Source organism: Charadrius vociferus, unplaced genomic scaffold (assembly GCF_000708025.1).
Source record: "Charadrius vociferus isolate BGI_N301 unplaced genomic scaffold, ASM70802v2 scaffold1044, whole genome shotgun sequence".
NCBI lineage: Eukaryota > Metazoa > Chordata > Aves > Charadriiformes > Charadriidae > Charadrius > Charadrius vociferus.
The window spans coordinates 298,321-320,038 of record NW_009648254.1 but is presented as its reverse complement, the minus strand read 5'-3'; positions in this window follow the sequence as shown (position 1 = coordinate 320,038).

Genomic DNA, 21,718 nt, shown 5'->3' with positions numbered 1-21,718 from the left:
CCCCTTTGCAATGAAAAACTATTAGAGAGACAGAACCAGTAAAGCAACCACAATTCCATGTGTCAATCCAAGACGTATGGACTAAAAATACATATAGGGAGAGAGTGAGCGTGCACAAGAGAGAGAATGCAAAAGCCTTATAAATGGTGAAGTGAAAAACACTCATTTCCCATGCAATAACTAATATGATGTGGAACAAAGGAGCTGAGACCTTCTCGCCATAAACAACCGATGAAAATATAAACATTTTCTGGGGCGCAGATGGCTGATGCTTTGATTTTATTTTTCTTTTCTATACATTTGACAGCTAAATTCAGTCATTTGTGAACAACGTGGCCATAAAAATGAGTAATAATGATTGGAGGTATCTTACTTCTGTTTTAATGGGCTCTAGAGTGATTCTGAGGAGCTGCTCCAGCCCTTGGGGGGAGAGGGGGTAAGATGCGATGGCCGGATCCTCAGTTGCTGTTCACAGCCTCGCAGCGGCAGAATTACACCCACTTACGCCAGCTGTGCACGGGGCCTGTAGGTTTGCTGCAGTACTGGCTCCAAACTCTAAATTAATGCTGTCCTCAGCTGCACTGTTTCAAATTTGATTGCAAAACCCCGTTGCTGACACAGACAGCTATCAGCGTAACATTACCCAGGACAGGCGGAGGGGTGGGCTTTCAGAGATTTTATCGGCTTTTCAACTTTTTTCACTCGTTAATTATTTCGACTATGTCAAACTTGAGCAGAGGATTTTTTCAGCAGCCAGAAAGAGTTAGGCACTCCTTGCCAACCTTAATTATTTGTATAAAACTCTTACTGAGAGATTTTCAGGGGAGTAAAGCTACATCTGCAGAGAGACACGCTGCCAGGAGCTGGAAGGGGCTCCAGCCATCTCTGCAAACAGAGTTTCAGTCTTATTTTCATCCCCAGACTCACTATAAAACCTGGGTGAATCCAACAAAGTCCCCGTATTTCACTTTACCTTCCTGTAGAAGAGACTTTACCTACATGAAGTGCTTTGAGGTTCTCAGATTAAGGAAACGCAAGATGATGTTTGTTTTCAGAACTTTTATGTACTGAGCGAAGTGTGTGTGTGTTTTCACATGCGCCCTGTTATTGTTACGGATACTAATTCTGGATATAGAGAAGCTGAGTGGCAACAGCAACATGGAATCTAAATATAGAGAATGTATAACAGAAATACAAACTCCATTCTCACCAATGTAAATTTTAATGAGATTATGTATAATCCTTCCATTGATGCTTCTGCCAGGGTAGCACAAAAGAATGAGGTTTGTTCTGTATCCACCTGCCATATAGCTGCGCATTTTGGCCTCACATTTAGGAATCTCCCCAGAATCACCTGGCCAAAGATTGCTCTGGCTGGAGGTGAGTGGATCCAAGGGATGACTTTGTCTGGTATTGAAGGATTAGTTGGCTTGGAACTTGTTTAGGGACACATCCTAAAATACACAGGCCAGTGCTGCACATCAGCTATTCAGTGACGTGGTATTAGATGATATTTAAAACTAAAGCTGGCTCTGGCGGCGAGATTTACCAGGCTGGAAAACTGTGTAAAGCACCACGAACGGGAGTTTCAGCTGCTTTGCTGGAGATGGAAATTAATCGCTGTGCAAAAAGGGCAGGGAAAAAAAACCAAACATATAGTGTCAAAAGTCCTATTTTGAGGGCTTGAGCTCCCAGGCTCACGCCAGTCCCTGCTGGGATGAACGCTGTCCTAATACTGCAAACTGCCACGCTTTGATTGAGGCCTTTGCTTCGTTCAACAGGAAAGTCTTACACTGAGCCTCAAGACAGGATCTGTCCCCTCCCTCTGGTGTTCAGAACCACCAAGCACCAAACCCGGTGGTTTCCCGGTGGCGAGGCCCTGAGCCACACTCCACACTCCTCACTCCTTCCCACCGGCCCCGGAGAGCCGTGCCAGGGCTTTGCAAAGCCCTTGCAGAAGTCTCTCTCCGCCACTGAATAAGTGCTCCTTCGACGGAGACGAGCACACCGATGCACAGAATTATGTTCCATCCGCACCTCTGACCTTCCAGCATTTAGAAGAGACATCTTCACAGATGAATACAAGCCCGGAGGGAGGCCAGGAACGGTGAGAAAGAGCAAAGTACATTTCTGCCACGTTCTCACCAGTGTTCTCTTCGCAGTCTCTGCTGCCGGTCGTACTCTTTTACTGCCATTTGTAACAGAGCCAGAAGACAAGGAGGAGAAAAAATGGGGGGCTTATTAAGTAGATCAAATGTTAAGGTAACATTATGTGCCACACTAGATTCTGCAAGCTGGTGAGAACAAGGTATTATTCAATTGGTAACCAGACCGCTTTGATGAGTTCAATTACTGTGGTTTTCTACAGGCCTGTAAGATCCAGGTCTCTGGTTCAGGAGAGGTTGTTGCAACACGGCTTTTCTACCGTCCTTCCCAGAACAGGGGAAAGAAAAGACAAATGTTCCATTTGCGAGTCCTGGTATGACTTGCCCAGCCCAGAAGAGCTGGCAGCTCCTCTTCTCTGCCTCTTTGGGATGTGAGAATCTTCGGGTGCTGTGACGTGGTGTGATGTGACAGCTTTGCCAGCAGCATATTCCTCTCGTTTACTGCCCAGCCGTAACCTAACTGCGGTTAGAAAAACCCCTCCGGCAGGCCCTGCTCCCCGGCTGGGCTGCGCGGCGTTTCTTCCCCGTCTCGCTGGACACCCCGCGCTCCCTGGCCCTCGCGGGATGGTTGGAAGTGATGGGCTCTGCTCAAGATGCCCTTTCTGCGGGTGGTTTGGCCACTTTGCTGCAGACTGCTGACAGCAGTGGGCGCCGACCAGAGCTGGCGAGTTGCTGCCGTGGGCGCTCAGCGCTCGGGCTCCTTCCCACCCCGCTCCTCGGCCTCTCTCTTTTTTCTCACGCTCATTGCATCCTGGTTTCCTGCGCCGCGTGCTGCCGGGGCTGGGTGGCTGTGTTGCCTTCGGCTCACTGTTTGTGAGCCGGGGCTGGGACGCAGCCCGTCCCCTCTGTGCCTCTGCTGGATTCCCAGCTCGCCATCGATGCGGAGGGCAACCCTGCGAGCCTGGGCAATGAGCTGCCGGGGCTCAGCGGGGCTGGGCTCGTGCACGGGGGTGTTTTGCCAACAGTTCTTAGAAATTGCAGGGTATTTAATTTCAAAAGTGCCAGGGAGCACTAGGTACAAGCTTATCAAAAGCGGGAGGGGAAGATTAAATGATCCCTGCTGCCCATGTCAGGCAGTAGATATCCCCACAGAGCGCTCCACTGGATGCCACAACTCCTCCACTTACTTCTCCCCAGTTCATGCCACAGAGTCAGGATGGTGAGCTCTGATCCCGGGGTGATTTTTCTTAATGTCTTTATATAGATGAGTTAACTCAAAACCTTTCCAACATAAGCATGTTTTTCTGTTCCTTCATCCTGACCTTGGCATTTTCTTTCTCCACTCCAAGTTCTGTGCTGTCCTCTGGCCAGCTTTGCCTCTCATTTGTCAATGTTATTATTGAATTTTCAAATGCCAGTAGTGCACATAAATCAATGGCTGGCTTCTCCCCAGTGGCATATCCCTGCCACATGTGGTCATTCATTTTTTTTAATAAGTCCTCCTCTCCTTTCACCCATTTATAAAAATGCATCTTGTTCGCCTGCTGCCGTCCATCATTCGGTGAGTCCAGCTATTTGTTGCCCCTGAGTGCTTATTCATCAACGTTTTCAAAAGCAAAATCACTCTTCGCCTCCTGCTCTTATTGTGCCATCAATCTCGACTGGGGATCAATAAACCTCGCTTTTGCAATTTTTCCCCCCATCGTCCTGTGCTGGCTTTCCCAAAGTCTAGCCTTTGTATTTACATTTTTAACTGATCATCAGAAGTAGGACAATGACAGTGTTGACGAGCAGGATGCTTTCATTTGCTCCCAGTGTGGCAAGAACTGGCCCGGCATCACTCATCTCACTTGGGGACCCCAAGAATTGAATACTCATCTCTTTCTCTTTTTGCTTTGGCTCCAGGAGTTGTAAATGGGGAGACCGTGACCCCTGGCCACACAGTTCTTGCCGACATGAGCCCTGGGGACTGGAACTGGGTGAATATTTTTCTTCTCAACATCATTTGGATGAAAAATAGCTTTTCACCGAGAACTGAAATTTCCATTGAAAAGTCTTTTTTGTTGTTGTTGTTTTTCAATAACAACAAAAAACCTAAAAAACTCTTTTTAAAAAAGTTTCCTCTTTCAAATATACACTTAAAAGGCTGACATTTATTTTGAAACTGTTTCCAAGAAAACAGACTATTTTATTTTTTGACCAGCTTTCCAAAGCTGAATATTTTAACAACTTTTGAAAAAGCTAAATGTTTCAGTTATCAGTTTTATCTTTTCATTGAAATTCTAAAAAAAAAAAAACCCTGTGAAGCTGAAAAGACTTCCAGCAAAACTGATCAGCTTCTAAAATTTTCCCAGCTATCCTGTGCAAATAATGGGACTTTCTGTCTTGCTGTAATCGTAACAACCCATCTCGAGCACGTAAGGGCTCAAGATTCAGGCTCAGGCACCATAGTATGGTTGAGGTTGGAAAGGACCTCTGGAGGTCACCTTGTCCAACCCCCTGCTCAAGCAGGGCCACCTAGAGATGGCCACACGGGCCCTGCCCGGGTGGCTTTTAATATCACCAAGGAGGGAGACCCCACAACCTCTGTGGGCCACCTGTGCCACTGCTCTGGCACTCTCACAGTAGAAAAAGTGTTTCCCGATGTTCAGGTGGTGCCTCCTGTGTTTAGTTGGTGCCCATCACCTCTTGTCCCAGAACTGGGCACCACTGAAAAGAGCCTGGCTCCATCTGCTTTGCATCCTCCCTTCAGATATTTATACGTATTAATAAGATCCCCCCAGTCCTCCTCTTCTCCAGGCTCTCTCAGCCTTTCCTCATCTGTGAGGTGCTCCAGGCCCTTCATCATCTTCGTGGTCCTTTGTTGGACTCTCTCCAGTATGTCCATGTCTCTCTTGAAATGGGGAGCCCAGAACCGGACGTGCTGCTCCAGCTGTGGCCTCACGGGTGCTGAGCAGAGGGGAAGGACCACCTCCCTCGACCTGCTGGCAGCGCTTTGCCTACTGCAGCCCAGGATACCGCCTTTGTGGGGAGGGCCCACTGCCGGTTCAGCTTGGTGTCCACCAGGACCCCCAGGTCCTTTCCTGCCAAGCTGCTTTCCAGCCAGTCGGCCCCAGCACACCCTGGTGCATGGGGTCATCCCATCCCTCGGTGCAGGACTTCGCACTTCCAACCCATCTCTTTCTGGGGCAAGGCAGCCTGGCCTCATTAACCCTTCCCTAACGAGGCAGGGGAAGCACCTACCCCAAAGTTTTCCAACAGCGGAACCTGAGTAAAGGAGCGAGGCAGCAGATGGAAGCGTGTGCCAAGGCAATAAATTCAGGCCACAATCACTAACATTTTGTGGTTTGACACTTAATTGATTAACTAATTTGAGGCAACAAGATTTAGTGTAGCTGTAGATTAGTGTCGAAGGGATAATTACGGCTAAGCTCCCATTTCCAAACAGTGTGTCAGCTGCAGTTTCGAGCCGAAGGACCGGCGTTCAGGCTCTCGCCTTGCAGCCGATAGCAAAGGTTCCTGGAAGAGGTCCTCTATGGCTCAGCACCCGGGGATTGCAACGGAAAGGTCAGGCACTGACTTATCAGCATAGACAAAATCCCTTCCTATAATGTATGTGTTTATTCTCAAATTAAATATATTAATGTATTATTTGTTCTTAAAATGTCATTCAATAGATAGGAGGCTTAGGTTTCCTGGCAGACCTTTGAAGCTTAAAGAGTAATGTAATAATAGTACATTAATCCATAAGCTACACAGTCTTCTCCCAGCAGACCCCAAACTCCAGAACTGGCTCTGAAGCACTGAATTTGCTGCATCTGTTTCTAGGAATTTCTGTCTAACAATAGTGGACTTGTTGGAGTCTGCTCTGCCAGTTCCAGCATGAAATGCTGCTTTTCTCCCACCCATCTGTTCAGCATTAACGTTTGGGCACCTGTAAATGGTGTTTCTGGGGGCAAAGGCAGGTGTCCGTTCCTCTAACGATGCACGTCTCTGTTCTGCAAACACAGGGGTGGGCTACAGGCACCAAATCCTCCTCTCCGTGTCCCTGTTGAGAGCAAGTCTTTGGAGCCAAAGTTTGGTTTGGGCCAAGCCCCAGTTTAAGCTGGAGGAAATGCTGCATTTGGACTTTTCCCCAGGCTGAATTCTTGGCACAAGCAAATCATCTCTTGGAAAAAAAAAAATATCTTGAAAGAATGTCTCCATCTTTTTCTCCAAATCATCCATCCATCTATCTGTTTGTCTGTCTAGAGATGATAGCTTGATAGCTATCTAAATGCCAAACCTGATGTTTTGGAGAGCTTGGAATCCATCTCTGAACTGCACTGATTTTAATTCTGCAAGTCTTAATACTTGATTGACAAATACAGCTAAACAATCCATCACAGTTGCCTTATCTAAAAAATGTAACCTTTTTTCTGTTTATGGAACATGCACATGTGGAACATGTTTTTCTTTTACTGTCTATTTATTCCAGTTTATTCAGTGCACTTTTATTTTTTACTTTGTACCGGGTTTGCTGGCTCTGCCCACCTTCACATGACACACCTTTCGCCTCCGATTCCTGGAAAATATGGGTTGCTTGCAAACAAGCTGTGACTATGTGTGAAAGCAGGTTTGAGAAAAGAGATCTTGAAGTATCCCGGCTGAAGGACAGGTTGCATTCTGCCTGTATCTCCCCGAACATCAGAGGCTGCACAGGGAGCTGGGCACCAACCACACCGAAGTCTTCCTTGGACACGTGTGTTCAGACACGGCACGAGGGGTGGAGAAACTGAGCGCTCGCTCCGGTGTCCTCAGGAGGGACTGTAGCATTTTATATTTATGCTGAGGGACAGACTGGGTTTGGTCTGGGACTGGAGCTTCTAGGTGCTGCCAAAGTGACACTAATAATTACTATGCTCCTCCTCTACCCTTTTAAGATGAATGTGAATCTTCTGTTGTTTCAAGCAACCTTGGTGGGCTGCCAACGCTGCGAGAATATCCAACAAAAATTGATGTTGAGATATGCTCACCACTGTGGATGTTATCGCTAAGAGTGTTGGCAATTATTAAATTATAGTTATTGCTATACTGATAGTAAAAGTAATGTTTGTTAATTGCTATGGCAAATTAACAGCTTTTGCAATTTCCCATTTGGGGAGAAGCTTAACAGACTGGTGATGCTGAAAGAGTTAACGGCACCGCAGGGAGCTGAGCTGGGAAGGATCCGTGCGATTTCATTCTACCACAACCCCATCTGCATCCCAACCCCACCCAGAACAACTCCTCTGCTCTTTAGAGAAGCGCTTCGGCTCTGCTTGCAAATGGCAAATACGAAAATAAATAACTGCATAAATGAGTGAGTTTGGCAGGAGGGAAGTTGCTCCCCCCTCAGCTTCCCAGAAGTTCCCTTTCCTTCCCATCCTGCCGGCACGGCAGAGCCGACCGGGGCTCCGCGGGGCGGATCAGCGCCTCCCCAGCGCTTTGCTCCCCGCGAGGGAGGAAGGCAGCGTGGCCCCGTTCCCCTCCCGGGGCCGGGGAGGGTTCCCTGGTGTGACCCCGGATCACAGAGCCATAAAGGTCACGGAGGGAACATGCTGGGATCCTTCTCTTCAGCTCTTGTAATGGTATTAGCAATGACTGTTTCTTACTCAATCATACTCCCAAAGGATTTTCAATAAACTTTTTATGTGCCATAACTGTTACATTAAATAAAGCTGAAAGTATTGAGTAAACTGACTGTAAATCACTTTAGATGCCTTGGAATTACATTAAGTGTGAGAATTATGGATCTTTTGCTGCTCGCAGAAACAGAGAGACGACAGAGCCAGAAATTTTTATGCTGCCAACCCTTCTGAAGGTTTTTTTAATTATTTTTTCCGCCATACAACAGGCTTCTCCTCCTGTAAATGGCTCGTTCAGAGACACGTTGGGACCGAGTACCATCCCTGTGGTGCGGGATCCTATGGTGCTGGTGGATATTTTCCCTTCCTATCAAGCTGGGTTGGTTTTCTCAGTCTGGAAATTGTAATTAAATGCTGGGGTAGGGTTACCGTTCACAGAGCTGAACAGGCTGTGAGTTTTATTGCATCTAGAGCGATTTTCTGTTGGTAGCCTGACAGCCAATACTTCATCAATACAAATATATGTTTTGATATAAATAAATGCTGAGGAAAGATCTTCTGTCTGTACTCTTTAGGCACCCCAGAGTTAGCTTAAATGTATGTTACATTTAATACCCTACAGAGAGATACACAATTTAATAAAAGCAGCCACAAGTGCCCTGCACTACAGAAGAAATGAACTTCTCTCCTCCTTTTCCCGTGTTTCCCCCCTCACACGACGTCCCTCTTGCATTTCCCTGCCAATGACTGAGACCAGAGGCAAGCTCCGGAACACGCACCAGATGCTCTGCAGCGAAGGCGGAGCAGCAGAGGGAGAGGGACCAGACAGGTCTCAGAAGCTTCTCCACGGCCTGGCCTGCATCTTTCTTGCTGCCATCGACCGCCTGTAGTCTCCGAAGGTGAGAAGACCGGCCCTGACATCCCTCCAGGTCGAAGAGACCTCTCCGTTGCTCTGTCGGTTGGACACTAGTGGATGTGCGACACAGACGTGTAGGAGAGCAGACCCCTCGGGAGCTTTGTTCTGCCAGCCCGGACGGCACCAAGCGCAGCGAACGAAAGGCAACGCGTCTGCCCGGAGCAGTGCTCAGCACCGACTGAGTTTGGTGGTGGCAAATGCAACTCACCCGGTGACAAACAAAGCCAGAAGAAAGCCAACTGGGCAGTGAACGCGGCAGAGGCTGGACCCAAGGACAGGAGACCTCTCTACCCTACTGATCCTGCATTTATGGATAGGGACCCCAGGAAAGCTCCGGAATTCTGCAGGTCTTCCAGATTTTATACCGAGCTTTCCTTTCCCCCACCTACATTTGCGCCCATTGTTAGGACTGAGAGTGAGGATGTAAATACGAACCCAAGCGCTTGATGTACTGAAGCAAAGTGTGCTTTTTCTCTCTGGGGACACATGGTACCCAACGCGAGAGCAGAGTTATGCTTGAGGATCTGAATCCGAGATACCCCGGCTCCCCAGGAATGAGTGTACTGGGCCTCTCCTGTTGGAACCTCCTCTTCCTGGCCACCGATGTAGCAGGGGCGCGGGACATTCCTTGCTCAGGTTCAGAGCAGTCGGGGCTCGTAGGTCCTCACCCACTCACCCGGGCTCCCGAAGCCGGAGGAGGGCTCTGCCCGGCGGTGAGGGTGGCAGCCCCAGCTCGTCCCAGCCGGGCTGGAATGAACGGCCCTCGTTACGTGTGGCTGGTGGGAAATGGAGAGGTATTGGTGTTCTGCGTGATCACCAATGCCACGTTAGGACTCCACCTCTCCCGGCACAGGGAGGCGGCCGGCAGCACACAGCGTGGTGGAGAGCGCGAGAGAGGATGGGGGATGCTCCGCGCTCCCGGCAGACCCGTGGCCAACCAGCATCCCGCATGCCAACCTCCTGATGAGGAAAGAGTTAGAAAAAGTCTCCCGGTGGGAAAAACCTTCTGTTTTGCTGATCTTGTAAATCAGCTGAATTCAGCATGTCACGAGCACGTCTTACAATACACAAGACAATGCCCAGATTTTTGTAGTGCAAAAGCATATTAACCTTTGTGTACTCTTGCCGGGTTTCGACAAAAGATGTCTGTTAAGAACTGCAGGGCTCATTGTAATTGCTTGCCATGTGGGTAAATGATCCGGAGCTGTGTGAAGATAAGAAGAAATTGCTAAAGGCAAATCACCTGGGTTTTATTATGCTTGCCCTAAAAATAATTAGCATGGCCTATGAAATCATACTGTGAGGGGGTTTGTTTTAGCAGGAAACTGTAACCTATATATTGTAGCTTGCTTTCTGGAGAGCTGATCTTTGTAGTTGTGTTGATGTGGTGTTTTTTTTTTTTCTCTTTATTATTTTCTTTTTTAACTACAGTGAAAGACAAATGAACAAGCTCACACTGTTCTGAATAGCAACGAGGTGACTGCTTGCCAGCCTGTAAAATGTGGTATTGTCCCTCCTGGAGTCGGAGCTTGACCTTAAGAAAATTCCTGCCAGTTTCTCTGAGGGAACATGTCCCTGTGCTGCTGCAGAAGCCTGTTTGCCACAGGTAATGCTTTTTACTTGGGATTATGGGTTGTGTATTTGCCACCAGGCATAAAAATTCACTGCTTTTTCTGAGATGGAACAGCTTTGCTTGGGAGCAAAATGGTGGGGGTTTTCCATTTGCTGTCTCTGGCTGGGACCACAAAAATATCAAGGTCAGAACAGAAAGCGGCAAATAAAACAGCAACTGCATATAAAATTACAGGCTTGCTGTTTTAAGTGCTAGCTACCCACAATTTGGTGTGAATTGCAGGTGATCGGAACCTCTGAAAAGCATTTGTGCACATACAGTGTTGGCAACCCCAAGCGTTAGGAGTCCTGAGTCAGCTTTCTTAAAATCGCATGTTTTGACTTAAATAATGAGATACTACAGAAATGGTAATATGGGGCTGTGTTTGCTTGAAGCCTTTAGGGATTTTTCAAGCTTTGTTCTGCCAGGTTCTTCTCTGTGATGCTCCTCGGTCTGTTTTTACCCGAGTGCCTGAAGGTGGCTGTGGCCCATGTGTGTGGCCACAGAGAGGAGGCAGCAGAGACCCTCCCACGTGTGGGGTGCTCCCCAGCCCCTCGCCGCAGCTGCGGTAGGGAGAGAGGGTCCTCCACAGGCCGCTGTGCCTTCCTTGCGTCATTCTCCAGAAAGAACACCTCTCCCACCAAGAGCAACACGTACCTGAGAAGCAATTGCCTTAACCTCAGTGTCTGAGCTGGGTGGCGAGCATCTCCTGGAGTGCCACGCATCCAGTGCAGAGGAACCTCAAACTACGGAAAGGCGGCATAAACCCCTCGTTTATGTCCTTTCCAGAGTGATAAATGGGACTTCTGGTGGGAAGTGGCTCAAGGATTAGCACCGCTCGCTCTGACCACCTGTGTCTCATCAACAGGCTTTGGGTCCCGCTTTGGTGTCAGTTCTGACTCACTCGTATTTGCTACTGCCCCAAACCACCCCAGGCGTGGATCAGTAGGAATGAGCAGGGTTCGTCTGTTGGGCTCCGAGTCCTACGGGCAGTCCTGAGAATGGCTTAAGGAAAAGAAACTGAATGCATTATTTCTCCTCCCAAACAAAGCCAAATCATATTGGTTTGGGTGTTCATCACTGTATATTTAATTTGTAGTTAAACCAAAGCTACTATTATGAGCCTGCAGCAACCAGTGAACACGCTCTCTTTGGAGCTGGCTAGTCCTCCATCCGCCCCCACTGGGATGTTTCCCATGTAGTGGACATGAGAATCTCTACCTGAGTTTTAAAGAAATCCATCTCCTAGGAGAGGCATCCACTGCAGACAGCTTCTGCCTAGGAATCCTTCTGTTTGCTTTGTCCAGCTGCTTTCCGAGCTTCCTTTTAAAGGTCATGGAGAGTCATAAAAACCCCTTCCCCATTATTACGTATTTGAAACAATAGATTCCTTTCTGCGTTCACTTGGGCTGGGTTTATTAGACTAAGGTTAATTCCTGTAGCAATTAGTCATTACAGCAGTATTCACTAGGAAAACAGAAATATGCTACTCTATAATTTCGTTTGCATTTAAAATAAAATACAAAAAGCCTACTGAATGTGCAGAAAAAAAGCAGGCGCTAACCCCCACGGCATGAACATAGGCTGTTGTTTCACATTTGCCTGATCCCGGGGTAACCTGAAACAATGTCCCTGCCTGGGTCTGAGGCAGAAGGTGCTCTTCTCAGCAAGTTTTGTGGGGTAGCAGAGACTACAATAAACACCTGATATGCTCATTTGGCCTTAAATACCCACTTCTTAGTTCTGCAAAATCAGGTGGGAATCTCTCAAGGATCCAAACTTTCCTGATGGCCACCAGTGCACTCTCTGCAGTAAAAGATGACTTGAGGAAGATCTCGGCAGTGAGGGCCCCCGGCATCCTGGGGTGAGTCTAACCGAACTGCTGCTCACTCAGGGAAACACAGCTCCCTCTGAGTTTCAGAGATCCGTTAAGGATGAACAAATTGAAATAAAAAATGGACTGAATCTAAACCCAAACTCCCCAGCTCAGGTTCATTGTTATAATAATAGGAAAAAGAAAACAGAAATATATTCTGCTGAGCTTTTGACCATCAGTTTTTAGGCTTTTTGCAGTGAAAGCTCGGTATTGTTACCCTCTTCCTTGATGGGATGCAGCAGGTAACTCGCATAACCGAGCATGTGCTCCTCTGCACAGCTGGATCGCTGGTGAGATGCCGCCACATCGTGTGCAAATGCTCGGTGCTGCTAACTTGAGTCAGGTTCACTCTAAAGCTGAGAAGTTCTGGAGATGTAACTTTCAACACGTAGATAAAGATGGATTGGGAGCTGGTAGACTTTCTTTGACATAAGTTCCCCTGTGCTATTCAATACGTCTCTGAGTTCCAAAGTTTCAGAAGCAATGCTAGCCTAGGAACTAGCTGGGGAATCCCTCTCCCTGCCAATCATGGATTTTTCTGCAGTAAGAAAGGCATTGAATTATATAAACCACAACAGTGCTTGGTCCTTATAGTCCTCAGTGACTTGGAGGCACTAAAGACAATGTGATGTAGCAGTATAGTAGTTTCCACACTCTGGATTGGTATTATTAAATACCAGAATAAATACTCATTTCAAACCCACATCATTTGTCAGCTCTTGAGTTATGGCTGCTCTGGTAACTTAGACACCCTCTCCTTCTGCCAAGTTCCCATGCTCTTTGTTTTGAATATGTGTAATTTTATGTGTTTGGACTTAAATAACTTCTGCTGTTTCTCCCAGATTCCTCCTGTGCTAGAACCTGCCAGACCCCTTCTGGGGAGGAACAAAGGCAGAGGCACTTCCAAACAGGATGAAAAGGGAGGGGGGAGGACTGTGTTCTTGAGAAACACATTGTTCTTTTTTTTGTTTTGTTTTGTTTTTTTTTAAGGAATTGGAAAGTCATGCAGAAATTGAATCAACTTTGCTGTTAACTTTGGTCATAGATCTTGCAAATGTCTCTTTCCCATGAAATCCCAGTGGCTTTCTGGAGTTTCGCACCCACAGGCCATGTTTAAAAAGCAGCTGTGGATGTGAGGGGTGACTGGGTGCTGCGGGCTGTATAAAAACTCCGAAACGTATTATGCATCTGATTTCCATTCCATGCTGGGTGCCTCCATCACCTAGCTGCTTAATCCCTCTACGAGTCTCTGAGCGTTGAATGCCAGTGGCTATCCAGGCTGGCTTTGCATGCGTGAGTTTGGCAACATCACTTAAACAAGTCCATTGTATTAATGGATGCAACAACAAAAAGAAAAAAAAAGTCCCAAAGACTTTTGCATTCTGTCGGTGCTCACGGCAGGTCTCCAGGAGTCTGTGCTGGATACTGAGCTAGCATAAATCAGCATAGTTCAGTGGGCTCTACCTGGAGCTTTGCTGGTTTATACCGGGGAGACCTAAAATGACATCTCTTCTGCTTAGAGCAGGGGCTGGAGGGACTGGATGAGAAGTGATTTCCCTGATGCCTTTTGAGACTGGTGTGGTTTGTCTCATAAGTGGAATGAGTTTGGCATGTCTTAACTACCATTCATCAGCTCCTAAACACATGACAGAAAGGTCATGGACATGTGGGGATAACAAGGGACCTCATGAATTAGGAGTAAGAAATAGCAGCGTTTAGGGCTGGCTGGAGACTTAAATGTTTCAAAATCAGACTTGGGGAAAAGTAGAAGTGATATTTCCTTTTGACCTTTTAGAAACACTCTGAGAGACTCCAGACTGCACAGAGGCTGGAAGCGAGTGCCGTGGGGGCTCCTTGTGCTGACGAACCCTGGTCAAGGGCTGTCCTCTCGCTGAGAGACCTTGGAGGCAGACAGCCTGGGCTCCTGAGGCAGCCGAGCGGGGCTGGAGAACTGCCGGGCTCTGCGCCATCCCTGGCCACTGCTGTGTCAGCACTTTACTGGAACCAGCCCAGTGCAGGCAGCGCGGCAGCGTGCCAGGCTGGCATTTTCCTACAGAGGAGCGTTGCCTGGGAACACTTCAAACTAGTTTCATTGCAGAGCGAAGGTGGTGATGCTAACGGGTGGCAGAGCAGCAGGGCAAGGCTGGGATGCCAGGACAAAACTCTGAAGTAACCTGGTCTAGGTGAATTTTGCCTTGGGAGAGCTGGAGAGATGCTTCTCTTGTTGAGAACCTATTTGCAGTGTGTCCCAGGCAGTCTGAGCACAGCAGTTGTCACTGTACCCTTTGATTTCCTTTTCTGCTCCCCGGGGTCCCCGGCAGGAGGTGGGGAGCGGACACAGGATGGGTCTGCCCTTGGTGGACTCAAGAACAAGGCAAAGAGGTTACGGGCAGGCACAACGGGAACTTGGGATGTTGGAAAAAAGGCCAGAAGAGTCTTGCAGGAGATGGAGGGAGTGTTGAGGGTGCGAGCTGCGCCCTCCCTCCAGCGATGTGTGTCAGCGGGGGGTTCCTGTGTGCGTGGCTGGGCCCGGCTTTGCTCTGCAGCAGAGGTCACGGCGCAGGAGAACAGCGCCATGTGGGGCCGTGTGCTGCGCCGGTACAGCCTCCCCTCCCCTGTGCAACACACAGGGCGCCCACGTGCTGTCCAGGGACATATCCCCGGCAGGAGAGCATGGGACAGAGGGAGCTGACTGGGAGACAACGTCCATCACCCCCTGGAGCAATGCGAGCAGAAGGGGTAGCCTCTGCCGGGGAGAGTGGGGTGTTTGACAGGCGCTGTCAGTGTGTGTTCATAAGCTGCCCGGGCTGGGGGAGAGCACAGGGCAACGCCTGAGGCACGGCAGTAGGGGCTTCTCAGAGCTGTACCGCACATTCAGGAAAAAAATAATGCAGAGTGTGGACAGGGAGTTGGCAAGCCAGGCATCCTGCGCTGTCACCCTCAGAGGCAGGACAAGTCTTCCCCTCTCTCTTCACCTCTGTTTCTTCCTCTGTGAGCTGGACTACAGTGGTGTTGTGTCTGGAGGATCACCAAGTACTTCAGTTTTCTTCAAATGTAAATGTAAGCTCCGCTTGGTACCAGTAACCCCACCTGCCACTGTCCAAGTAACAAGCCAAGTCAGCCAGCAAAGAGCTTTCCATCACCAGTTCATCCACTTGGAGCCCAGCCTGGGCGCAGGAGGTGTGACTGGGTGTTACTTTGCTGCCACACTTTATTGCAGCCGTCCTGGAGTCCTGCTCTTAAGAAGCATGTCCAAAAGCTGAGTGCTAAATAATGCAGCCAGCTGGAGTTAGGTTTATGGAATAACCCAGTCCTTAAAATGAGCTCAGCCTGTGGGGTATGTCTTGGAGATTGAGCGCTTCTGGCTGTCTGGCAGGAGATGCTGAAAGTCCTGCATCCTCTGGAAATCTCCTGCTGTCACTCTGGAGCAGCTCACACGTGAGGGACCACAGCGGACAAAGCCCATCTGGTAACTACAGGAAGGGAAGTGGAAACCTTTGCTGCTTCGGTGTAGAGAGTGGTCAAAACCAACTAGTTTTCTGGGTACCAGAACGGATTAAAAAAACTGCCTTGTTGACTTTTCTGTTGATTAGGGGGTTTGGGATGTTTTACAAGCTGCATCTGAACCTTTTTCCCTAACTGGGACTCGTTGTGCTGAGTCTTTGGTGTCTATTAATACACAGGCTCACGCTCCTGCCCTTTCTGCCAGGACATTCGTACCTTGTCTTTCTTCTCCTCATCTCCTCCTTGATTATCTCTGAGCCCTGTAGCTCTGCTGAGCCCCTGCATTGCCATTAGCAAAGTTAATCCAAACTTCCCAAAAGGTGCAAAAGTCCCAGGGGGTTTTCCCTCTCTGCCCCACATAAAACCTCTCCTTTTGGGGGGCACAAGGGCGAGGGGAAGGCTTTTTGGTGCCTAAAATAGGGGCATATGAAGTGCTGCGATCTGGGAAGCCTGTGTGAGCTGGGCGCTGAAGGAGGATGGACACCACGGGTACCTTCCTCGTCTGACTTGTGCTGGTTGCGGGTGGGCAGATGTGGAGCACACATCTTAGCCCTGGCTGGAGGCTGGAGCCGGGCACGCTCCCGGCAGCGCACCTGAATGGGCTCGGAATAACCTGGCTTTAGTCTCTGCTTGGGGTGAGCAGCACCCTGTAGGCATCCGGAGCTTCCATTATTTGTTATTATTGTTTATTTACCTATTTATTGGGAAAACACTGAAGACAGATGGATAATGGAAAGGTTAAGCAGCAAATTGCTGTGCTTCTCCCTGGTCAGAGAACACGGGGCACTGCCTTCCTAACCCGTAATGTAAGTACTAATGGGCAAGGAAAATTATTTTGCCTTCCACTAAAGGGCAATTTTCTGATCAGCTCTTATTTTGAAGCGTGCAGGGAAGAGAGAGAGCAAAAGGAGAGAAATATATATTTATATCTAAAAAGAAGAAAGAAAGGAAGAAAGAAAGAAACACTTATGCTTTAATGGAAGCTCATTTTTGTAAAGTACCCTAGTGGCCCCCGTGGGCCCAGAGAATTAAACGCTGTCATTCATAGCTTGAAAGCGGAGCCATCCAGTTTGCAGACACCTGTCATAATTAAACTAATGGCTCTGAAAATGTGCCTTGATATTAAATCTATCTTCCGCCGAGGAGCAGGGCTGATTAAAACCGCTGTTTGACAGTTAATGATGAACCTCTCGCTTGCTGAGCTCCGTAACTGGAACAGACCGGTTCATCCCTCCCTCCCCTCGTCCAGCCCTTTCCCGTATCCCTCCCTGCCGCTGTCCGCACCGAGCTGCGGGGCTTCTCCCCGGACCCCGTCCTACGTCCTACGGGCGGTGGGACGTGGAGAGTCCTGAGGCTCTCGGTGAGTTCCCGGGATGGTCCGTGTCTGCCACAATCCTGGGCTGCGACTCAGCGTGCAGTTAGTGGTAGGAGAGAAGGCATCTGCACAAGCACCGAACTGGCGCGGGGTTGACTGTCATAGTACTGTAGAGCTGCTGACGATGGGGAAGATGTTCAATTGCATTTTTCTGCCCAGAAATTGTGCCCTGTCAGGGGCTGTGCATCTGGGAGAGCTCAGAGAGCTCTTTTTCCAGTGCTGGTACTAGGTAGTTGGCATCAAAATAGGAATCTTTCTTGCTCCAGGGTTCATCAACTGCTCCTGCTTATTCCCCTGAAGATGTCAGAACCAACTCCTGACGTCACCGCTTGTTGCCAGGGCAATGGCTTTGCTGTTGCAAAACCAGGATTATGATTAAACAGAGAAAGAGAGTCCTTAAGGACCAAAATCAGTGTTGGAAATGGACACTTGGAAATGTGTCCAATATCTACTTGGTACTTCTGAATACACATCTCCAAGCGGGCTGGTCCAGCCGCGCCTCTGAATCCCATCAAGCCGCTTGTCTCCCGTTTTCTCTTCCACGTGCTGCTGACCTTATCAAGGACAAAAACGAGACGAGCTGCGAGGACTGCAGTCCCGCTTGCCCCACAGGTGGTCGGGTCTGACACTCAAGCCGCAGCAGTGATCTGAGCGTGGGGTGCCCAGATAGGCACAATAATCCTCCAGTGGATGCAGAGCTAATCAGACACAGCCCCAGTAATTAGTGTGACACAAACTCGGCAAAGTTCAGATAAGCATCAGCAGTTCCAAGTAGCATTTATTATTATTTGCTGGGTCTCTTAGTCTCTAGGTACTTTAATTCCCCAGCACTACAATGGAGATAATAAAGCTTCCTTGTCTGCTTTGTTTTAATTGCTGATGAGCTCCATGGGGCACAGTGCGTCTCCCTGGGAAGGCGCACACGGTGCCCAGCGCCGAGACCTGCGTTTGGGGCATCAGTGCGTTGCTGCTGCACAAATAACTGATCGTATTCGTGAGTGAGGATGGTGCTGCAGTGGTGAGGGGGTCCTTTGATAAATATATATAGAGCAAAAGAGCCACTTGTTGCAGCGGGCTGATGGCAAAGCCCACTCCCCACCCAGCCGGGCTCCTCTCCGCTGATCATTAGCTTTCTTACCCAGCTCTAATGCCATCCGCTGCCACAACAGTAATTACCAGGAGATTAGGCAGCATTAAGCACTCTTTAATTTGACACATTGCAATGATCTCCATTCAGCCTTTCTGCTCGAATAACTCTCCATAAATATTTTGTGAGGCTACCAAAATAAACAGAGGCTCTGCTGTTTGCACAGCTGAGATCTGGGCAGCTTTTTGAGAGTGCAGGTAGCAAAGCCGCGGGTGGCACCAGGGGCGTGGGTGGGAACGCAGTGGTCAGTTGGGTATGCGAAAGCATCGGGGAGTGGGAAAACAGCCCTGTATGGCAAAATTAAAAATAATAAGGATAATATATGCCTTGCACCGATGGCGATTTAATAGGAAACATTTTTTAAACAACAACCCAATAAAGAGAGATGGGTATTTATGTAAGAAGTGGCTGCATTAGAAGAAATAATAATTACACTGGAGTTGTGTTCTCTCTTTCTTTTTTCTTTTTTTTTTTTTTTGGTGTGCTATTAGCCTAGACATTATTCATTAAGTAATGCAATGGAAAACCACTGTTAATACAGCAATAAATCCCATGGGGCCCCATTGCTTCTGAGATAGGATCATTTGGTAATTACAGTGCATTAGAAGTTCAATATTCTTTCATTTTTTTCCCCTCGGCTCTTCTCCTGGATGAGTGGTGGGCTATGAAGGCAAGTGCCGGGAGGATTTACTGTAAACACACCGCGCACTGCTCCTCCTGGTGCTCCTGTGCCTGGTGCTGGCACCGAGGTGTGCCGGAGCGGTTGGGGGTCCCTGTGCCACCCGGGGGGCAGTGTGTCGCTGCTGACTGCAGAAGGAGTCCCGGATGATGGTATTTCTGGGGTGGGCTCCTCAGTTGTCTGCGGGAGATGGTGTGAATCTGGGCGCTCAAGCTTTTCATCCCGCTTTGTGGGCAGTGGCTCCTCTTACCGCAGGAGTCACGGAGGACCAGGGGTGTGCAGGCGCGTGGGAGAGGAGGAGAGGTGGTCTTGGCCGGAGCACGGATGAGCCGGGGACAGAGGGGAGAGGTCTTGGTGGGTTCTTGACAAGATCTTGACAAAAATAACTGCTTTCAGGAACGTGTTGTAGAGGCCAATGAACAGAGCCAGGAAGGGATTGCCCGTCTCCACTCACCCGCGCCGTGCAGCCCCTGCTCACCAAAGCGCGAGCCCGGGGAGCGCTGTGTGATTGTCGTGGGGTAACGCTGCCACCAAGCCAAGGAAACTCCCCGTCCTCGGTACAGCAGCAGCTCTTAAACAATAGGGAAATCTATTGGCTGCCTTAACAGATGCATCTTCCCTGCCTGCTAAGTAAACTGTCCCCATTTACGGTGTCAATACTGGCTCGGAGTCGTCCCTGCTCCTGACGCAGCCCGTGCCAGCTCGTGGCCGGCTGCCGCCCCGGCTCTCCTGCGCGGGGAGAGCTGTCAATGGACCTGTCAATAAGATACTGGGGACTATTGATCGGCATAGGCATTGAGGGGTCACTGGTCGATAGGAGCTCTCATCAGGCGATGTAGGAAATGAGCGCTTTCAAATACAGGCAGCAAAGTGAGACTCCCCAAGGGGGAATGATACAACTCAATTTTCCCTATCCTGTTGCTTTGTCAATTTGCCCAAGTCTGGAGAAGGTGGTGGCTGCAGGAGCACGGAGAGAGGCGGGGGAGAGGGAGCAACGCATCCCAGTGTTTGACTGAAAACATCTTGGAGGCTGAAAACCAGCTAGCCACAAGCCAACCGCAGGCTAGCGCCGGGCTGGGTGTGGGGAGACGAGCCGGCTCGGTGGGGGCGGCTCTGCCGGGGTGCGCGGTCGGCTCACCTCGGGGCGCGCACCAGAGCCGTGCCGTGCGCGATGCCGTTCTGGGTAGGCTGCAGTGTGGGTTAAGACTGTGCTGTGGCTGAGTGGGCTGTGAGGGGTAAACACCCCCCGTACTGCTGGGCGCAGAGTCCAGCGTGAAAACATCGCACGGCACAAACCCACTCATACGCAGTGGATACTTCGCTTATTAAAAATAACGAGCTGACGGTCAGAGTTGAGGATCCCAGGGTTGCTCTGAGCCCTTGAGCAGTTAATGTCTCTTTGCTGACCCCCAACAGCCATCCTCGCGTTTCTCCTGCTCTCTCGCTTTGGCTTTAAGGGACCCACTAGCAGCCGCTGAACCTGGACCGCACTGGAGCAGCTGAATCTCAGAGACGGTCTGTGCTGCGGGTACCGAGCGTTCCTGCTGTTCGGGGTTTCTGAGGCTCCAGTGGGAGAGCTGCTGCCAGCAGGAGCCGGGCAGAGCTGGGAGCAGTGGGTAGCAAAGCTTGTAAGAGTCCTGTGCTCTGAGGTCTTTCATTCTGATGCTGTTCATGATTTCTTGCAAAGCTTTATTTTGAATCAGAAGGCAAACCCATGCGTGTTGCTGTCCTGGCAGCAGTGGTGCAGAGAGACACCCCGCAGCAGCGTGGGACCTCTCACCAGACTCATCGTTCGCTTTGCTCTGAGGCCTTTTTAGCCATCGGATTCGGCGCAGCTTAGTCAGGCGATGGGCAGCCACCGCAGCCTTGCCAGGCAGGGGGAGTCCAGGGGACCGGTCCCCAGGCGCCGGCCGTCCTGCGCTGCGAGGCTTTGCCTGGCTGCTGAGGAGCTGCACCGGTGCAGCCGCTTGAACTGCAGCGTGCTGACGCCGAGCCCTGTCCTCGGGGTTGTCACAGGCCTGTAATATCTTGTTTACAGGCTGTCCACTTGTGGGGAGCAGGCAGAAATCGCGACATTGAAGAGGAGAGGTCTGATGGAGTTGTCATTTTGAATGGGGCAGAGTTGGGTTTTCTGCGTTTTCATTTTCTGCACTACTTTTGTCTCTGTGTGAGGCAGGTACGGAGCACAGAGCAAGGGGGTTTCCTCCTGTGAAGCAATGACAGTAGAATAAAGGAGAAAGGTACCGCCGAAACCTAAGGGAGCTAAAACCTCAGCCGAGATGAGCCTCCCTCGGCTGGGTTCTGGGGCGGGAGGAGCGGAGGCATTCCAAATCCCGTCCTGGCTGGAGGCAGTGTTGGGGAGTCCCTTAAACCCCGTGCCTTGTGTCATGGTGACACCGTGCCGTCGTCAAGCAGACGTGTTTGTGTTTTCCATCTTGCATGATGTATCCTCGCTGGATTCCAGCGTCCGGCACACCGATACAGTATGTGATGGGGGGAACCTGCAGCTACTCAGCGTTACTCCAAATAGCTCAGTGGTCTGAGTTTTTCCCTGAGTGCCATTGGATCGCACGCATTGCACAAAATCTTTTTCCCTATACCTTGCCACTTGGCTTTATTTTTCATCTTGTGGTATTGTTTTCCCCTTCTCGGATGGTTTCCCAACTCCACATACCTCTCTGACTTGCTTGATTGTGATACTTTTTCAGGGTTTGGGGTTTTATTTTTTTTTCCTGTTCTCAATTGCTCAGGGCCAGTGCTTGAAATTAAACTGTCTCTCTATGTGATGCAAATCAGATAAGAGAAACCAAATGAGCCCCATGTGTTCATCTGCAGAATCCTATTCTGCTAAAACTCGTTCTGTTTCATTCTGATCTTAGACAGATGTAAATCAAGAGG